This window comes from Podarcis muralis, chromosome 1, assembly GCF_964188315.1.
Source record: "Podarcis muralis chromosome 1, rPodMur119.hap1.1, whole genome shotgun sequence".
Taxonomy (NCBI): Eukaryota; Metazoa; Chordata; class Lepidosauria; order Squamata; family Lacertidae; genus Podarcis; species Podarcis muralis.
The window spans coordinates 80,026,054-80,043,560 of record NC_135655.1 but is presented as its reverse complement, the minus strand read 5'-3'; the positions used below and the strand labels follow the sequence as shown (position 1 = coordinate 80,043,560).

Below are 17,507 nucleotides of genomic sequence, written 5' to 3'. Positions count from 1 at the left end.
CAACAGTCCACACATTTCTGCAAATCACAAGAACAGTACAATCCTATAACAAGAAGAAAATTCCACTGAGTTCAGTGGGACATACTTACTCCCAGTTATATGACTGCAGCCTAAACTGGCATTTCCCTCGAGACAAAAAATAGTCCATATAGTGCTGAAAAACTGAAGTATCCCTACAAGAGAAGTGCACCCTCAAGCGAAGATGTCTGTACTACGGTGCAACAAATGTATAATAGCAGTAGCCCATCTGTTGTGAAAAAAAGAAGTGTGGATAGGTTGTGTCTCTGCAAGTGTATGTGCTGGGGAATAAATGCAGGCAGGACTAGGGGACCATCCATTTGAGGCAGGATAAGAAGGGTGAACAGAGGACAAGTTGCGGAAGAAATTTGGGGAGTGCCAGGGCTTCAGAAAAGACAGGTGAATGTTTATGCCCTGCAAAAACAAACTGCATGTCTTGTGCAATCTAGTCAACTCCACTGCAGGCCTGGAGGATTCAGGGAAAGGCAATGAAAGGGAAAGAATCCCTCTGATCCTCTGGGCTGACTCAGTCTCCTTTAGACATGCTGATTCAAAATACAAACACATACTAAATACTCTTAACAATGGAGGTCTCTTGCAGACTCTCTCCAATTGGGTCAGTAACCCAGCCAAATGGTACTCTCAGGCCAGCATGACTCAGGAAGCAAAGAAGCGCAACAGCTATTATGGGCTACACTCAGCAAATCCCCAAGCAGAGAAGACCTGTGTTAGTCACCAATAGACAACATAATCATCTGGGAATTTCTCTAGCATGCAACTGATTGAAATGAATGGGGCTTACATGAGAATCCCTAGAATGTGCTTATGTCATGGAAATTCCACAGCAACTGAAAGTACAGCTTTGAAAACCTCCCCATTCCCTTTCCTTGCCACACCTTGCCCCCCTTTAAAATAACTCCCACCTCTCTTCTGCAGTTTCCACATCCTTGATATGTGCCATATATTATTAAGTAGCATTCTTCTTGATTATGTGGGTAGCTGAAATGCAAAACTTGCCACAGGGTGGCAGAGATCTTCCAGCTGCTCTTCCAGTTACAACTTCCTCTTATTCACAATGCTTCCCAAGCTACTCCCTTTCTTGTTGACTGAGTCCCTGACAATTTTAATTTTCCTCTCCATAATGCTGCACTAGAAGAATATTTTGCATTGAAGGAGGACTTGAGAGGGATATTGGCAACATGTCATATTAACAATCACCACATTTCCTCATAAGCATTTGGGGAAGGGCTTTAGAACAAAGGCTCCTGAAGATCCAAATATGCAGCATCTGTCAGATTTATGCACTTGTTTACTCACAGGACAGCTAGGAGAGTATGGAGCGGATCTTCTAGTATGGATTGAGAAAATGCAGCCAGGGTGATGTATCTTCAAGCGGTATTTCAAGCACTCAGGTCCGTGAAAGTACTTGCTGCTGGGACTCAGGGAGCTTGTCACATGCTGTCAGTTGTTGCCTCTTATTTAAATTTTAAAATGGCAGTCCATAAAGAAACACTCTCTCACACATACACTGTTCAAAATGCGTTTCCTAAATGTCTTTACTCCATGTCTACAAAAGCTCTTGCTAAATGGGAATGCAGGTGGTTTTCAGGCATGCTCTGTAGTCAAATCTGGACTGTACTATATGGAAGGAAAGAACCTGCCGTCTCACCTGAGAAATAAACAGCAGTTGAACAGGCAGACACTGCTGAGAATACTGGTCCCTCTGTCCCCAGTCTGTCTAGGAAGCCACTGATGCTGAAGACAAGAGTATGAGCAAGATGGAAGCTGACTAAGGACAAGCTGCTCATGATTCATCTACATTTTGGCAGAAGGTGAGAGGGTTTCACCTTCTTGGGTTTGGTTCTAAATTTAGCTTGATGGAAGAACATAATCATTCATTAAAATTCCATGCTGCCTGCACTCTATCGTGTGTGCATACCAATGGGCTGCAGTGCCTGCAACCTTTCATCTGCTTCAGCCGTCTCTAGACCCCACTGGGAGGCTCCAAACAGGTGACATATGTGCCAGCTGCTGGATTTAATTCTCTCATTTCGGAAGAGATCCTGTGGTGCTTGGGAACAGATGTGGCCCTGACTTAAAATATAAGAAACAGAACGGGAATGGGAATGGTGAGGTGGATGATGGGAGCTCATCCACAGAGAAACCTACCTTGGGTATGAACTTCCTACCTCTTAGCATGACTAAAGGCTTCAGCCAAGTTTAGCATGCTTCCTTGCTTCAAAAAAGTTTTCAGAAGATCACCAAATTTTCATTTGGCAACTGCTTCATGGAAACCTCTAAAGTTTCTGCTCAAATTTTTCATACCCTCCAGATTTTCCTGGAACTGACCATGAAGATTGCATAAAACTCCAATAAATGAAGACAGGTTTGAATCAAATAAGGGTTAAATGTATATTCTACATAATATACTTTTATTATTGACCTTGAATCACGGTTTCTCTTGTTCAAATATCACTTTGTGTATGACAATCCCAGGTATGCATGCTCAGAAGTACTGAGATCAAAGGGATTTACTCTGAAGTAAAGGTGCATAGGAATGCTGCTTTAGAGAAGACACTGCTATCAGCTTCTGCACCTCTCACCATTTGCAAAATAGGGATAATAGAGGGCCACCTTAAAAGTTTATTTTTAAAACAAAATCAGCAAAGCACTGGACAGTCATCCATGAGATCCTTGATGAATGACAGAGGAATTTGGGCTTAATGATATTAATGTCAGGTGGAGCCACAGCTGGTTGAACAACTAACCCAGCCAGTGCTCATTAATGGCTCTAAGTCAGCTGCCTGGGGGGGAAGACTCAAGTGGAGAACCACAGGGCTCTCTTTTAGGCCCTGTGCTATTCAGCATTGCTATAAATGACTTGAATGAGGGCATAGAGAGGATGCTTATTAAATTTAAAGATGACACACAGCTAGGAGGGATAGCTAACACCATAGAAGACAGAATCAAGATTCAAAATGACTTTGACAGGCTGGAACATTGGGCCGAAACCAACAAGATTAAATTCAACAGAGATAAATGTGAAGTCCTACAATTAGGTCCAAAAATAAAATAAAGATCAAAGGCACAAATATAGGATGGAGGAGACCTTGCTTGAAAGCAGCATATGTGAAAAGGATCTAAATGACTTAGTTCATTACAAGTTGAACATGAGCCAGCAGCACGACGTGGCTGCTAAAAATGTCCGTGCATTCTTAGGTTGCATTAAAGAAGCAAAGGGAGGAATTCATCGTCACACTATTATGACCATTCCGTCAGCACAAGCATTTCCGTTTGTCACATGTAACATCTGTGCTCTCCGCCCCCAACATGCAGTTTTGGGGGGCTCCCCCAACCACCTGGAGATGATTTCGGGGGGCACCGGGGGCAAGGAGAGGGTTGAAGCCCCAGGCACTAGTGGGACACATTACATTAGCTCCTGCTAGAACAGCTGTTTAACAGAGAACCCAGCCTGTAGCGTCCAGATCATGAGAAGCAATAGTTCCACTCTATTCTGTGCTGGTCAGGCCACATCTGGAGTACTATGTCCAATTCTGGGCACCATACAGTAGTACCTTGGTTCCCAAATGCCCCAGAACTCGTACGTTTCGGCTCCCAAACGATCAAAAACCAGAAGTGAGTATTCCAGTTTTCAAACATTCTTTTGGAAGCCGAACATCCGACGGGGCCTCTGTGGCTTCTGCTTGGCTGCAGGAGCTTCCTGCAGCTAATCAGAAGCTGCGCTTTGGCAGTTGAACATTTCAGAAGTTGAATGGACTTCCGGAATGGATTCCGTTCGACTTCCAAGGTACAGCTGTACTCAGTGAAGGACACTGACAAATTGGAGCCTCTCCTGTGGAGTATAACTAAGATTTTGAGGGGGTTTGGAAATGAGGTTCTATGATGAATGGTTGAGAGAGCTGAGCGAAACAGGGGCTGGGTGACCTTCTGTCAGAAATGTTGTAGTTGTATTCTGCACTGAGCATCAATAATTCTATGTTTGTAGGCTGAGATAATGTATCATGACATGAGTGAGAACAGTGGGAGCAAGAGATGTTGTGCAGCACACTTAGACTGAAAACATTTTGTTGCATGGCATTCTATGTCAGAAACACAGCTATGCATAATCAACGTTTGCTACTGGGGTCTGGGATGCAATTGCCTCCTTTCCCTGTATCCCTCCCCTCACCAAAGTTGCAAAGCTGCCAGTGTGCCTAGAAAACCTCACACAGAGACTCAGAGATTGTTGTGAAATGGCAGCACAGGACAAGCATGCATATATTTTCTTTTGTAATTCTTTTCATCCCTCCCACAATCCTGGAGAGCTCCCCACCTTCTTATATTTCCTCCTTGTCTTCCCTTGAACAGCACACATACAGTGAAAGAAAAGCAAAATAAATCATTAGGTAAGCCTTTTGGTGGTGGGTAGGCAAGCAAGCAGGAATTTAGGAAAATCAAATGATTCTACACAAAAGGGTGTGAGAATGTAAGAGATTGTGCAACTCCTACAGAAACCTCACACGTTCTCACGCATCTAGCAAGACTGGCTTTCACCGAAGAAATCTGTTTGCAAACCTGCTCTTCCCAAAGCCACACCAAAAGCCTACAAGATTATCCTTCTCTAGTTGGCTCACGCAGATCCAGCTGACCAGCTTGAAGAGCCACATGCTGCTCTTGCAGCTCAAACACACCTTCAGTGTGGTTTGTTTGTTTGTTTATTGCACTTATATGCCACCTTTTCCTCCAAGGAACTCAAATAGTGTACATGGCTCTCCTCATCCCCATTTTTTTCCTCACAACAACCCTGTGAGGTAGGTTAGGCTGAGAGTTGGAGACTGGCCCAAGGTCACCCAGTGGGCTTCATGACTGAGTGGAGATTTGAACCCTGGCCTAGTCGAATGCTCTAACCATTACACCACACTAGCTAGTGCAGTTGATGTGTGTTTAGACTTGACTGGAGGTTCAACTCCTCACTAAGCTGTGAAACTCATTAGGTGACCTTGGGCCAGCCACTAGCTCTGAAACTAACCTACCTCTGAGGGTTATTGCAGTGGTGGACCCTGGCACCTCAAATTTCAGGAGTGCCCTGCGGGGCACAAAAATCTGGTTCCCCTGCCTTCCGTTGGATGTCATAGTTGCAGTGCCCCAGAAGCTCTGCACCCGGTGCAACCAAACTGGCCATGCTTCCCAAGATCCACCTTGGGTTGTTGTGAGAATAAGAAGTGGGGACAGGGCCCAGATACACTGCTTTCAGCTCCTTAAAGACAGGATAAAAATGTAATGGGTTAATTAATAAGCTACCCACACTCTCCGCAAACCAAAATGGAAAACCATGGCAGGACAGAAACAGCAGACAGCAGAAGCACTCTCTTAGCAAGAATGAAGATACCCAAGTCAATTCTGGGGAAGATGGCTGCCTTGTAGCTCCACTACCTGTCAAGAAAGTCATTCAGCCAGCCAGCATCTATTCCCCCCCCCCCCCCCAGCCACTTATCCCTATCTACTCCATCTGGCAGAAGCAAAGGAGTGGCTTGTCTTTCCTGTCACCATGAGGGCTTTTTTTCGTGTGGGGGCCCCCGGTGTGCCAGTCACTGGAATGAATCTGAACTAGGCAAGGCTGTTGTCTGTTTATCTCTGATCAGCGAAATCTTCAATTCATCTTGCTCACTCTGTGGCAGCCAGTTTTATTAATTTGGCTCCCAGATGAGCATCTTTACTTATTAATGGGGCGATATTACTCATGAACGTATTCCACACACAACCTCCCATCTGCTGCAAGGCACTGGCAAACTAAGCAGCCTGAATCTGGGAAGCTGGACCTTGTTTCTTCTGAGGGAGTGAGATAGTTGCCAGATATAAGCTGGCTGGCAGTCCCAATCTAGGCAAGAGTGGGGAGAGTGGGGAACGGTGTCAAGAAAGCAAGTGACTGGCTGTGTGTGGCAAGTTTCCAAGCAGGGCAGATGAAATGTTGCTAATGCTTGCATTAAGATGCAAGATACTGTTTCAAATTAAATACCAGCTATATTTATTTATCCTAATTATTACTGATCCTGGTTCAGCATGTTATATTCCTGTGCTCAGGGAGAAGGAAACCACACAGTTTTATTTTTATCAATGCATTTTCAGTGTTGATAACGGTGGGGGGGGGGGGGGATTTGCCATCTTTGGAACACTTGACCCAGTTTTGAATCCCTAGATGAGCCAAGAGAGGTTTCTTTTTGAGAGAAAACAAGCCACAGCACGATGCTGAATGCCAGGCATGTGGGGTGTCTGGAGCAGCTAAAGGATTTTTCATCTGATTATTTTTAAAAATTGAATGTTATTCTTGGCTCCACAGAAGTCATGCTAGTTCTGATCCAATGCCAGTACTGTAATGGATGGGGTTTAACCTTACTGCAGTGGTAGGTAGGATAGCTTTGCTGTGTCTGGGGAGGGGTATTTACTTTTAAGAATCAGGGCATATTTGGTGTTGCAGAGATTGAGTACATTGCCTTAACAGAACTTGGTAAAAGAATGAAACAATAATTTAAAAAGCGGAAGGGTACAGAATTGCTACTGGGGGGGGGGGTGTTCTATAAAGCAGCTGCATAGTGTTTTTCAGTAGCATGATATCTGTTGAGGCATGTTATTACTATAACTGTTTTCTTCAGATGTGTGCCTATATGTGTGGTAGAGACTGCAATTCATGCAAAATTGCAGATTTCCATTCACTAAATGCATGTTTGAAACTACCTTAACAGAGGCTGTTGAGAAATATGATGGATGTGGGTGACATGTAGGATGTGAGCTCAGATCTCCTAGAGAGAGAGAAGGAAACCATGTTTGCATATACAATTCATTTAAATATATGCAAATATTTAATTGGATCCATCACACTCTTTCCTCTTCTCCTTTCAAACCTGATCAGGTCTCTTTTTCTTAGGGTTGTGCTCTTTTCTTGCCTTCCTTCTTGGCTGTCACACCACGAAATCTTATATTCTCTTTCCCTCATTACCCACAAGAATCCACTACTGCTCTCTTGCAGAAATGAAACTTTGACTTCAGCCTGTCCCCTAGTGTTGCCTCAAAGTCACCCACTTTCTTTCTTCAGATTCTTGCCCAAAAAGCTTTCCAAAAGTTCCACAAAATCACTACCCAAACCCTCTGGCAACCTCCCTTCTCTTCCTAAAGCAACTGGCTCTAGCCAGCATCCATTTTCCTTCTGATGCCACCTTTGTTCCGTTGGTCACATTTCCCCCTCCCTCCCTGTTCCAGCCAATATCCTCCCTCCCTCCACTCTCACTTTCTCTGACCAATTTTAAAGGAGCTTAGTTTTTCTATGTGTTTCTACACATGATTTTAGAACCAATAGCTTGAATTACTAGTTTTAACTCTTTTACTAGTTTTAAACTCTTAACATTGATTCACATCAAGTTTGCTAATACACTACTCCAGAGGTTTTCAACCTTTTTGAGTCCATGGCTCTCTTGGCCAACTACATTCTTTCTGAGACACCCCTGTGGGACTCAGGAGCCCAGTTATGTCACCCCTTGCCTGCAGAGCTGGCAGCCTCTCACCCTTTTTCGAACACCCTCCCTTGGGGAGTGTTTCCTCAGCCTCCTCTCTTTGAGAGTCCTCCAGGCAGCTGGTGCTGCTGCCCCTGGTCTCTGCAACACACACCCCCCCACCCCAAAGAGAGATGCCTCCTCACACTGCCCCACAGGGGCCTGGGCCTTGTCTGTCCATTCCCAGCAATAAGGGCTGGTGAATAGGCTGGCTGGACTCCCTCACTCACTTGTTCCGAGGCCACCTCAGTTCATGGCAACCTGCACCCCCTGACCAGCCCCAGAGGCACCATTCACCTCGGGAGCTTGTAGCCATGACTGATGCAACAAACAGCTGCACAAGCCTTTGGAAGGCAGAGCCACAAGAAGAGGAGGGAGGTAAAGAAAGAGAGACAGAGGCCAGTGTTGCATGCGGCACCCCAACCATCATTCAAGGCACCCCAGTGTGCCACAGCAAACTGGCTGAAAACCACTGCACTACCCATTGGAGACAATAAAATTCCTTGAGATTTATCTTTCTTGTTCTTGACTACGGTTGTCATATGTCCAGAATTTCCCGAACATAGCCAGAATACAGCAGTCAAAAACAGTATCCAAGCGGAAATCGCTTAAAAATCCGCATAGCAACCCATGTTGCATGTTTTTTCTTTTTGAGATTTTGTATCCAGATTTTCACTTTTTGAAATATGGCAACCAACCCTAAGCTATACCAGCCCCTGGGGTGCCAAATTCTGAGGTGCATTCAGGTTCAAGGTCAAAAGATCCTCAAGCGGGTGTCAGGGTAGCATCTGAGAACTGCAGGCCTGTATGAAAACAACACAATCTGTAACAATACTGGTGTTTGTGTGCTGGGAAAAGGAATGTGAGACAGTGTGTTGACTCTTGTTAGGAGTCGCAGCTGGGGCAGGAGAATAACAATACTGGTTTGGTGAAATAGTAAGGTCTGGCTTAAAGGGCCATTCATCGCTCAAGGGTGAAACTAGGCTTTATTTCACCTGGGTCAAAGACCCAGTTTGGCATCTCCTCCACATGCATTTGTGAACACACACACACATACACAGGCTGGGAGAGTTAATGACACCCCTCTGGAGGCTTCACCTGGGGCAACAAACCTGGCTAGCCCCCCTCCCCCAGCTACAGCTCTGCATCACTAATATACAGTATGTCTCACTGTTTTAAAACAAAATACACTGTTTGTGAATGCAGTGGTGACATGGTGACCTCAGGAAACCACAGGAGTCATGGTGGCAGGGGTTGGGGGAGAAATTCCATTATATGCTGCAAATTCATGGCCCTTTTTGGAGCATGGCAGGCTCATAATGTCTTTTAAGAAGCCAGAAACAGGGACATTGGGCTACATGCATGCAATCCGAGGGTTCCAAGTATGAATGATGGGCAGGGAGCATGGCTGGTTGGGTGGGTGGGTTAGAGTTACCTTAGTCATAAAAGAGTACTTCAAATGCATAAAAATATTGAAAGAAGTAAGTAATACAACAATAGGTTGAAGATAAAGGTAAAGGTAAAGGGACCCCTGACCATTAGGTCCAGTCGTGAACGACTCTGGGGTTGCGGTGCTCATCTCACTTTATCGGCCGAGGGAGCTGGCGTACAGCTTCCGGGTCATGTGGCCAGCATGACTAAGCCGCTTCTGGCGAACCAGGGCAGCGCACGGAAACACCGTTTACCTTCCCGCTGGAGCGGGTATTTGTCTACTTGCACTCTGATGTGCTTTCGAACTGCTAGGCTGGCAGGAGCAGGGACTGAGCAACGGGAGCTCACCCCGGCACGGGGATTCGAACCGCTAACCTTCTGATTGGCAAGTCCTAGGCTCTGTGGTTTAACCCACAGCGCCACCCGTGTCCCATTAGGTTGAAGATACTTAAGATCAAAAGAAACTTCTATTTTTATAGTAAAAAGGGGGGGGATGTTGGCAAAATATAACAGCAGTAACAAAATATAATAATAATAATAATAATAATAATAATAATAATAATAATAATAATACCTAAACCGTTATTCCCTCCTCCTCCCCTAGGATCTTCACTTGTACACAGATTATTTTGAAAACTTATTTTCATGCTGCACCAACATTTCCAGCAAAACATTCAATTATCACAACCCCTAACAAGCTAAATAATAAAAGCTGAACCAACCATGAAGATGCGTCACTCAGCAGGAGTCTCTCTCACTGGCTGAAACATCTTCATTCACTGACAGGATTCACGATCGGCAAACTCTTTCTCCAACAGAAAGCAAGCATCACCAGCTGTTGCAAACCCTGGATGCTTGCAAAGAGCCCTTATTTTATCTTTCTGGACAACTCTTATACTTTCTCTCTCCCCCCACCCCCTTATACATGCAAAACCCAAACAATGGCCAAAATTGGGGCACACAACAGTACAAGGACCCCAAGCACACTAGCAAATCTACAGCAGAATGGCTGAAAAAGAAAATAATCAAGGTGTTGCAATGGCCCAGTCAAAGTCCAGACCACAACGCAATTGAAATGCTGTGTGGTACCTTAAAGAGAGCAGTGCATAAACAAATGCCAACAAACCTCGATGAACTGAAGTAACATTGTAAAGAAGAGTGGGCCAAAATTCCTCCACAACGATGTGAGAGACGGATAAAGTCCTACAGAAACTGAGTACAGTGGTACCTCGGGTTACAGACGCTTCAGGTTACAGACTCCGCTAACCCATAAATAGTACCTCGGGTTAAGAACTTTGCTTCAGGATGAGAACAGAAATTGTGCTCCGGCGGCGTGGCGGCAGCTGGAGGCCCCATTAGCTAAAGTGGTGCTTCAGGTTAAGAACAGTTTCAGGTTAAGAGTGGACCTCCGGAACAAATTAAGTACTTAACCCGAGGAACCACTGTACTTCAAGTTATTGCTGCTTAAGGTGGTTCAACAAGCTACTGAATCATAAAGCATACTTAGTTTTTCACACATGGCTTTTCCATTTTGGCTTTATTTTTGTTAAGCAAATCATGACACAATGCAATATGTTATGTCATATTGTTCATCTGAGGTTGTATTTACCTAATTTTAAGACCTGCTAAGGAACAGATGATTGTTATTATGTCTTCATATGTAAAACCACAGAATTCAAAGAGGGTGCACTTTCTTTTCCCCATGTCTGTATGCCTTGAACAAGAATCCTTCCTGATTCCTTGCCACATGCCAAGTCCAAGGAATTGGAGGCTACCCACAAACATAATTGGGGAAAAGGCAACAGAGGTATGAAAAAAACCCTCCCAATCAATTCATGCATTTTTCTCTAAGACTAAGCACTGCCTCCAGCTGTAAGCTAATAAGCAAACTAGATGTTTGTAGCAGGTTCCAGGTCTGGGAACCTTAGCTGTTGCTGAGCACCTGACAAGCAGTGGGGCAGGGCTTGATTTGGAGCTGGGAAATGTCCAATAAATGATGATGGCAACTTCCTTAACCCTTTCCATGCGTGCTACATCTCTCCTGAACCCCTTTCCCTCAGTCAGGGGGAGATGTGTGTACGTTTCCGAGCACAATTCAAAGTGTTGGTGCTGACCTTTAAAGCCCTAAATGGCCTCGGTCCAGTATATCTGAAGGAGCGTCTCCACCCCCATCGTTCTACCCGGACACTGAGGTCCAGCACCGAGGGCCTTCTGGCGGTTCCCTCACTGCGAGAAGCCAAGTTACAGGGAACCAGGCAGAGGGCCTTCTCGATAGTGGTGCCCTCTCTGTGGAATGCCCTCCCACCAGATGTCAAAGAGAACAACAACTACCAGACTTTTAGAAGACATCTGAAGGCAGCCCTGTTTAGGGAAGCTTTTAATGTTTGGTGTATTACAGTATTTTAATATATTTTTTTGGAAGCCGCCCAGAGTGGCTGGGGAAGCCCAGCCAGATGGACGGGATATAAATAATAAATTATTATTATTATTATTATTATTATTATTATTATTATTAGTTGCAGTTAAGGGAAGAAGTGGTGTGTGATGGAAAGGTTAAGCATCCCCTCCCCTGCCCACCACTTCTCCCTCCCCAAATTGTGCCCAGTCCCAAGTTTTCAGCTGATGGGCAGTGGCCAGGTTCCCAGACAGAGTCTGTTGTCAAATGTACAGTTCAACCCTAACGTATGAATTGGCCAGGCACAGGGATGAGTCATCCAGGCAGGATGGGAGATCTTTAGGGGATCTTTCATCCCCTCTCTCCTTTAGTTATAGGTTCTCTTTCCACATTATGCGGACATCTCTGACAAAAACATGAATATGCAGGGGTTTCGAATGGGATAGTATAGTTTTCCTTGAAGCTGAACATATGACTTAAGCCTTTCCATTTTACAGTTAAATGAGCTCAGTGAGTACAGCACATGTTTTGCATGCAAAATATCTCTATTTGAATCCCTGGTGTCCCTGGTTTTTGCCTGGGGCCCTAGAGAAGTTGCTGCCAGTTGGTGTAGAGAATACTGAGCTGGACAAGGCACTTTCCTGCATCCCTGCAATAAATACATAGAATGAAATATAGGGACAAACACAGCCTGATCCTAAATATACTTGAATGGAAGCAAATCCAACTGAGTTAAATGGGATGTCTTTCCTAGCATGTTTGCTTAGGACTGCAGCTCTACAGTGCAATTCTATATGTGTTTGTTCGAATGCAAGTTCAACTTGCTTTCTGTTTCTTATTGTATACAGCATTATATTGTATTGCATATTGAATTTCTTATTGCATTTTGTACTTTGCATTTTTATTGTCCTGCAAATTGCTTCAGGACTTCTTTTGGGTCTGTTAAGTGATATATAAATATAATGAATAGCTAGCTAAATTAATCAGCTTTGAATGATACTGAATCTTGGCTCCACTTGCTGAAGTATCAAAAGAGACACTACAGCTGTTGATATTTTTTGCTTTTACACAGATAATCTTGCCTATATAGAATCTGGGACAATCCTACTACCCACCTTGTTCCTTCTCTCTCACGTTACTTGTTAACACATTATGCTGCATTCAGCCCAACTGGTCTCTCTAACAAGAAGAAAACACCTCATGTTTCAAAGCAGTGTTAAAGTGGCTATTCATACTAGGATTAGTTAATTGCTGCAATTTCTGGCATTGCACTGGTCTGCAGAGTTATTTCCCCCTCAGGTAAATTTTGTGTCACACAGTTGTACTGATGCACGAAAGGTGTTCTGCAAAGGGTATTAATATTACTATTACTGTTTAACATTTAAATAGTGTCAGCAGTGCCTACATAATGAGCTCATTGTGAGTTTTTGATTCCGTATGCCTGCCTTACTTTGTGTGTTGTTTTTTTGTGAGTGACAGTAACTGATACATCCCTAACAAGTACCCCCACCCCACCAGTTAGGAAAACAATGGCTGCTACTAAATAAGAGATTTTTTTGCTAACAGATACCTAGCTATGTGTTTTTTAGGAACATTAGACTTTCCCTTATATCATTTGCCCACATAATCCAGTATTTTCTGCTTTTCAGAAGTGACCCAAATTGAGTATTGACCCCCACCTCTCCTGTTTCTATGCACCTGGATGCATGCTGGTTTAAACCAGCCTCTGCCAACCTGGTGCCCTCCACGTATTATTATTTTTTACTAAAACCCCCAGCAGCTCAAGCCAGCAACACCAATGGCAAGGGATTATGGGAGCTGTGGTCCAAAACATCTGGACAGCCCCAGGTTGGAGAAAGCTGATTCAAAAACGCCTCACCATCAAGTTTATCCCAGAGACTCCACATTAATGAAGCAATTGCTTCCATGTGGAAGACCTACAGTTCCTCCGAGAAGAAAACAAGAAAGTGTTTCTCTGCTGATGGTAAAACAATAGGTTTACACTTCAAGTCCTCATGTACCTATCATTAGGTGACACAAATAGCAACAAAACGCAGAATAGAAAGGAACCCACCCCAGATTTCGGAAGCCAGGTCCCATTTGCACTCTTTATGTGCTGAGATCTTGGTCAGTGAATGCTGGGGAAGCCATGTGTATTTCCTGAGGCCTTATTCTATTGAATAATGGTCAAAGGCCATTGGCTTTAAAACAGACAAGCAGGAGGGAGACAAACTGAAGCGGAACATTAAAGTGATGGCTGGAAGTTGTGATCAAAACCTTAGGTCACGGACACCTGAGAGACAATTACCTTATCACAACACAGATACAAGTATTTCTCCAGATGAGCTGCCATGACCTATTGCAAGAGCTAAGAAGGAGGAGCAGAGGTGAAGGGAGAAGGAAAAGAAGAGCTGGTTAAAGAATACAGTGGTACCTCAGGTTAAGAACTTAATTCGTTCTGGAGGTCTGTTCTTAACCTGAAACTGTTCTTAACCTGAGGTACCACTTTAGCTAATGGGGCCTCCCGCTGCCGCCACACGATTTCTGTTCTCATCCTGAAGCAAAGTTCTTAACCTGAGGTACTATTTCTGGGTTAGCGGAGTCTGTAACCTGAAGCGTCTGTAACCTGAAGCGTCTGTAACCTGATGTACCACTGTACATGGGGCTTTTCAGTGACGTAGATGCCATGCACCAGATTAGCCTGCCTGTTGCTCAGTGAACTACCAAATGGAGCAACTGTATGCATATATTACTTCACTCCATTCAATCCATACTTTATTTTGACAGCAGGCATGGAAATTAGTCAAAGATTTTGCAGTCACAAAAAGATCCAGGCCCTAGTTAACGCTGCCAGTCTCTAGCTTCCGTCTGTCATATTTTGCTTATCTAACCTGTCTGTGTAGCAGTAAATTTAAATCCCACAAACATCCAGGTCTTGCAAAGAGTTGTTTGCAAACATGGGTTTCTGAAAAGGTACAAACTTCTCACCTTTTATTGATGATCTTGATCTTTGCTGCTTTTCTTCCTTTACTAGCATTGAAGTGGGGCTTTTATGTTGGGACTTGAGAGAGACCAAGCTGCTACAGATGGATTAGTTAGAAGATGAGTGAATGCCTGCCACAACCAGGGAGCCGGTGTGGTGTAGCAGATAAAGGGCTGGATTTAGACTGGAGAGATAGGGGTTTACATTCTCACAGATCTCAAAGCTCACTTGGTGGCTCAGCTTACTTCACAGAGTTGCTATGTGATGCCCTTAGCACCCTGGGAAAAGGCTTGATATAAATATGATGGTAGAAAGGGCAGATGTGGAACTATCTGGACTTTAGAAGCTGAGTTTGTCTGCCTTGCCCCTCCCACCTCTCAGCTTTTTGATTCGTTGAGAGCTGCTTGGGCCAGAACTGAAACAAAGGAATCACAGGGTCTTGTACAGCTGAGTCCATGACAAAAGCACAGGGAAGTTGATGCTCTGGCACCAAGACCTGTCAATTCAAAATCATCTTGGTCCTGAGTCTATATGGGGTTGAATGCACTATGTTCTCAGAATCAGAGTGGTTTGGGTGGCATGACTACCTGCTGTGGGTGGACAGGCCTTGAAATGGTTCTTTGTGCTTGTTGATTTGTTGCAATTGATGGGAGTGATTTTGTTTTGTTGCACACTGAAGTTGTGTGGTCATTATCTTGTAATGCTACATACAAATTAGATCCTTCCATTTTGTTGGTTAGAATTATAGTTTGAATTGCTATAAGTTGGCAATGCGAATTTTATTGTCTATTTTGTGATTCCTATGGCTTGTAATTTGCCTTGAGAAAGGCGGTACACGAATATTTGAAAAATCATAGCATTTGTACACAAGTACCTTAAAAATTAAAAAAAGCCAGCATGCATCACATTCTAAACTTATTGGCTGAGAGTGATAAGCTTACTGTGTTGGGATACTGCTCCCCCCCCCCCGCTTTTTAATTAAAAATAAATTAGATTAGACATGCCTTCCAGTTTTCTTGGCTGTTTTAACAATGCCTCAGGTCTTACAAAAATGTTACATTTATGAAAAATTTAAAAACTGTTAATAAAATGAACTATATAAAATAAAAAGAAAGTTTGTGAAAAGGTTCGTTATTTGACAGATAACTACTCCCACGCTGGGAGGGCAGCCTCTAGTCTAAGGCATTCAAAAAAGGTCACAAAATTGCATGAGGTTAGAGGGAGAGGAACTGAACCATTCATGTTGCAAGATGGAACTTTCCACTATCTTTTTAAAGGCTGGGTGAAAAGAACTGTTATTTCTCAATGTACAGAATGGTCTGAAAAATTAAATTAAAAAAATGTAGCAGAATAATTTTGACAGAAGACAACTGGACTCCCTGCACAATTGAAGGTAACCTAATCATATATCTACAGGGATTGCCTGGAAAGGAGCTGCCAGCCACAGTGGCAGTGTGCCCTGTAAGGCATGGAAGGGAGTAGTCCAGTTTCCTTGCATGTGTATACAGCACTCACAGTTTCAAACCAGAGTGGGACTGCGCTTTTTGCTTCAGCTCCATATTGCTGCACTAGCTCTGCTTCCAACAATCATGCATTAATGGTAGCTGTCTGCAAGAGAAGCCCTGTGAGAGCAGCAGGAACCCTGCACGAACGAGGGCCCTGAACATAGGAAGCCTTAATGTACAACTTCTCATCTGTAAGGATTCTCTTGCAGAAACTGCACTCAATGCACAGTAGCTGGTGAACAGCCCCACTCCAGATGGATTATATGAGTGCCTTACATGTAAGGAATGCATAAACAGAGCTGATGCATGCCACAAATCTGAACTGAACTTTAAGCTGCTTCTTTTTTACATTTTTATTTTGAACATTTATATTCTGCCTTTCTTTCTACATGAAGCTCAAGGTGGCAAACGTGGTGTTCTCAGGCAACCTCCCATCCTGATATTAACCTGCTTAGCTTCAGCAAAGTGGCTGCACCATGTGGCCTTGACCCAACTGCAGCCCTGCTCTATGAGGTCTTGATGAACAAGAAGCCTCTTTTACTTTTCCACACTGAACTGCCTAAAGTTCACAACAGCCCAGAACTTTTACCCAGAACAGCTATTCCCATGATCATGGATGCTACCACTTTCTGAACTGCAGAGAAATATAATAAACTCATAGACTGTCCAGCATAAGTATCAGAATAAATAGGAAATGTACATCATAGCTGATAGCTTGTTTCTGTGAACCAGTATGAATGGAGGAGTGATAGAGCATATGATACATTTCAGCAAGATATTGGGTGTGTGCCTCAAAAAAAAAAAGTTAAAAAAAAATAGTTCACCACCATGAAATGCATTCTGTCAGCCATGCAAAAAACATACCTGAGTCAGTCCCCTCTGCAGGGTGTATTTCTGTGTGTATGTTTGCATATGCATGGAGAACGTTTGAAAGTGGTCTGATATTCCTGAGAAAGTGTCAGCAGAGTCTGGGTAATCAAATCAAGGCACAAACTGATGGTTACATGGTCCATGAAAGAATCTCCCTATCCCGATAAAACCAGGCATAATTCCAAAATATTTTTGCCTACTATAATCAGCACCAGGATTCCAGTCTTTTCTCCAATTCAAGATACCGTCGTTTGTTTTCCAGGTGGCATGAATGATGCTGTGAATATACTTTTGTTTACTCTGCTTCCAGGGCACTCCCACCACTGGTTGGGGAGCCAGGTGTAGCTTGCCACACATGTTATACCTGCTGAAATGCCCTCTTCTGCACAGGTATTAAAAGTGCAGAAGAGGAGACCTGTCCTCTTTTGCATCTGACCACCTCATCTCCTTTCCATTCCATATTTGAGGTTCAGCAATGATCTACTTTTCTCTGCCATCCACCTGTTTCCCCCCTCCCCATTTCATACTTGTCCCTTTCCACTCCTTCATTAACTTGGTTTGGAGTCTCCCTACATATAGCTTCTGATCTGTTAATTACTGTTGTTGGAACAGAGCTACAGTCTCACGTTAATTGCTGGTGTTATGCCCCAAGCATTTAGCAGGGATTGGGGGCACCGTATAAACACCATTATTATTATCAACCAGCATTGTAATTAAACTCCTGCTTGACTCTCACCCCCCAGAAGCATGCTTCTTTGCAT

At 43.8% G+C, this 17,507-nt stretch overlaps 1 protein-coding gene across 7 annotated transcripts in view; it reads right to left on the bottom strand.

Annotated features, from left to right (window-relative positions):
* SYT7 (synaptotagmin 7) overlaps positions 1-17,507 on the bottom strand; it is a 228,479-nt gene that overhangs the window by 90,427 nt on the left and 120,545 nt on the right. The window lies entirely within an intron of this gene.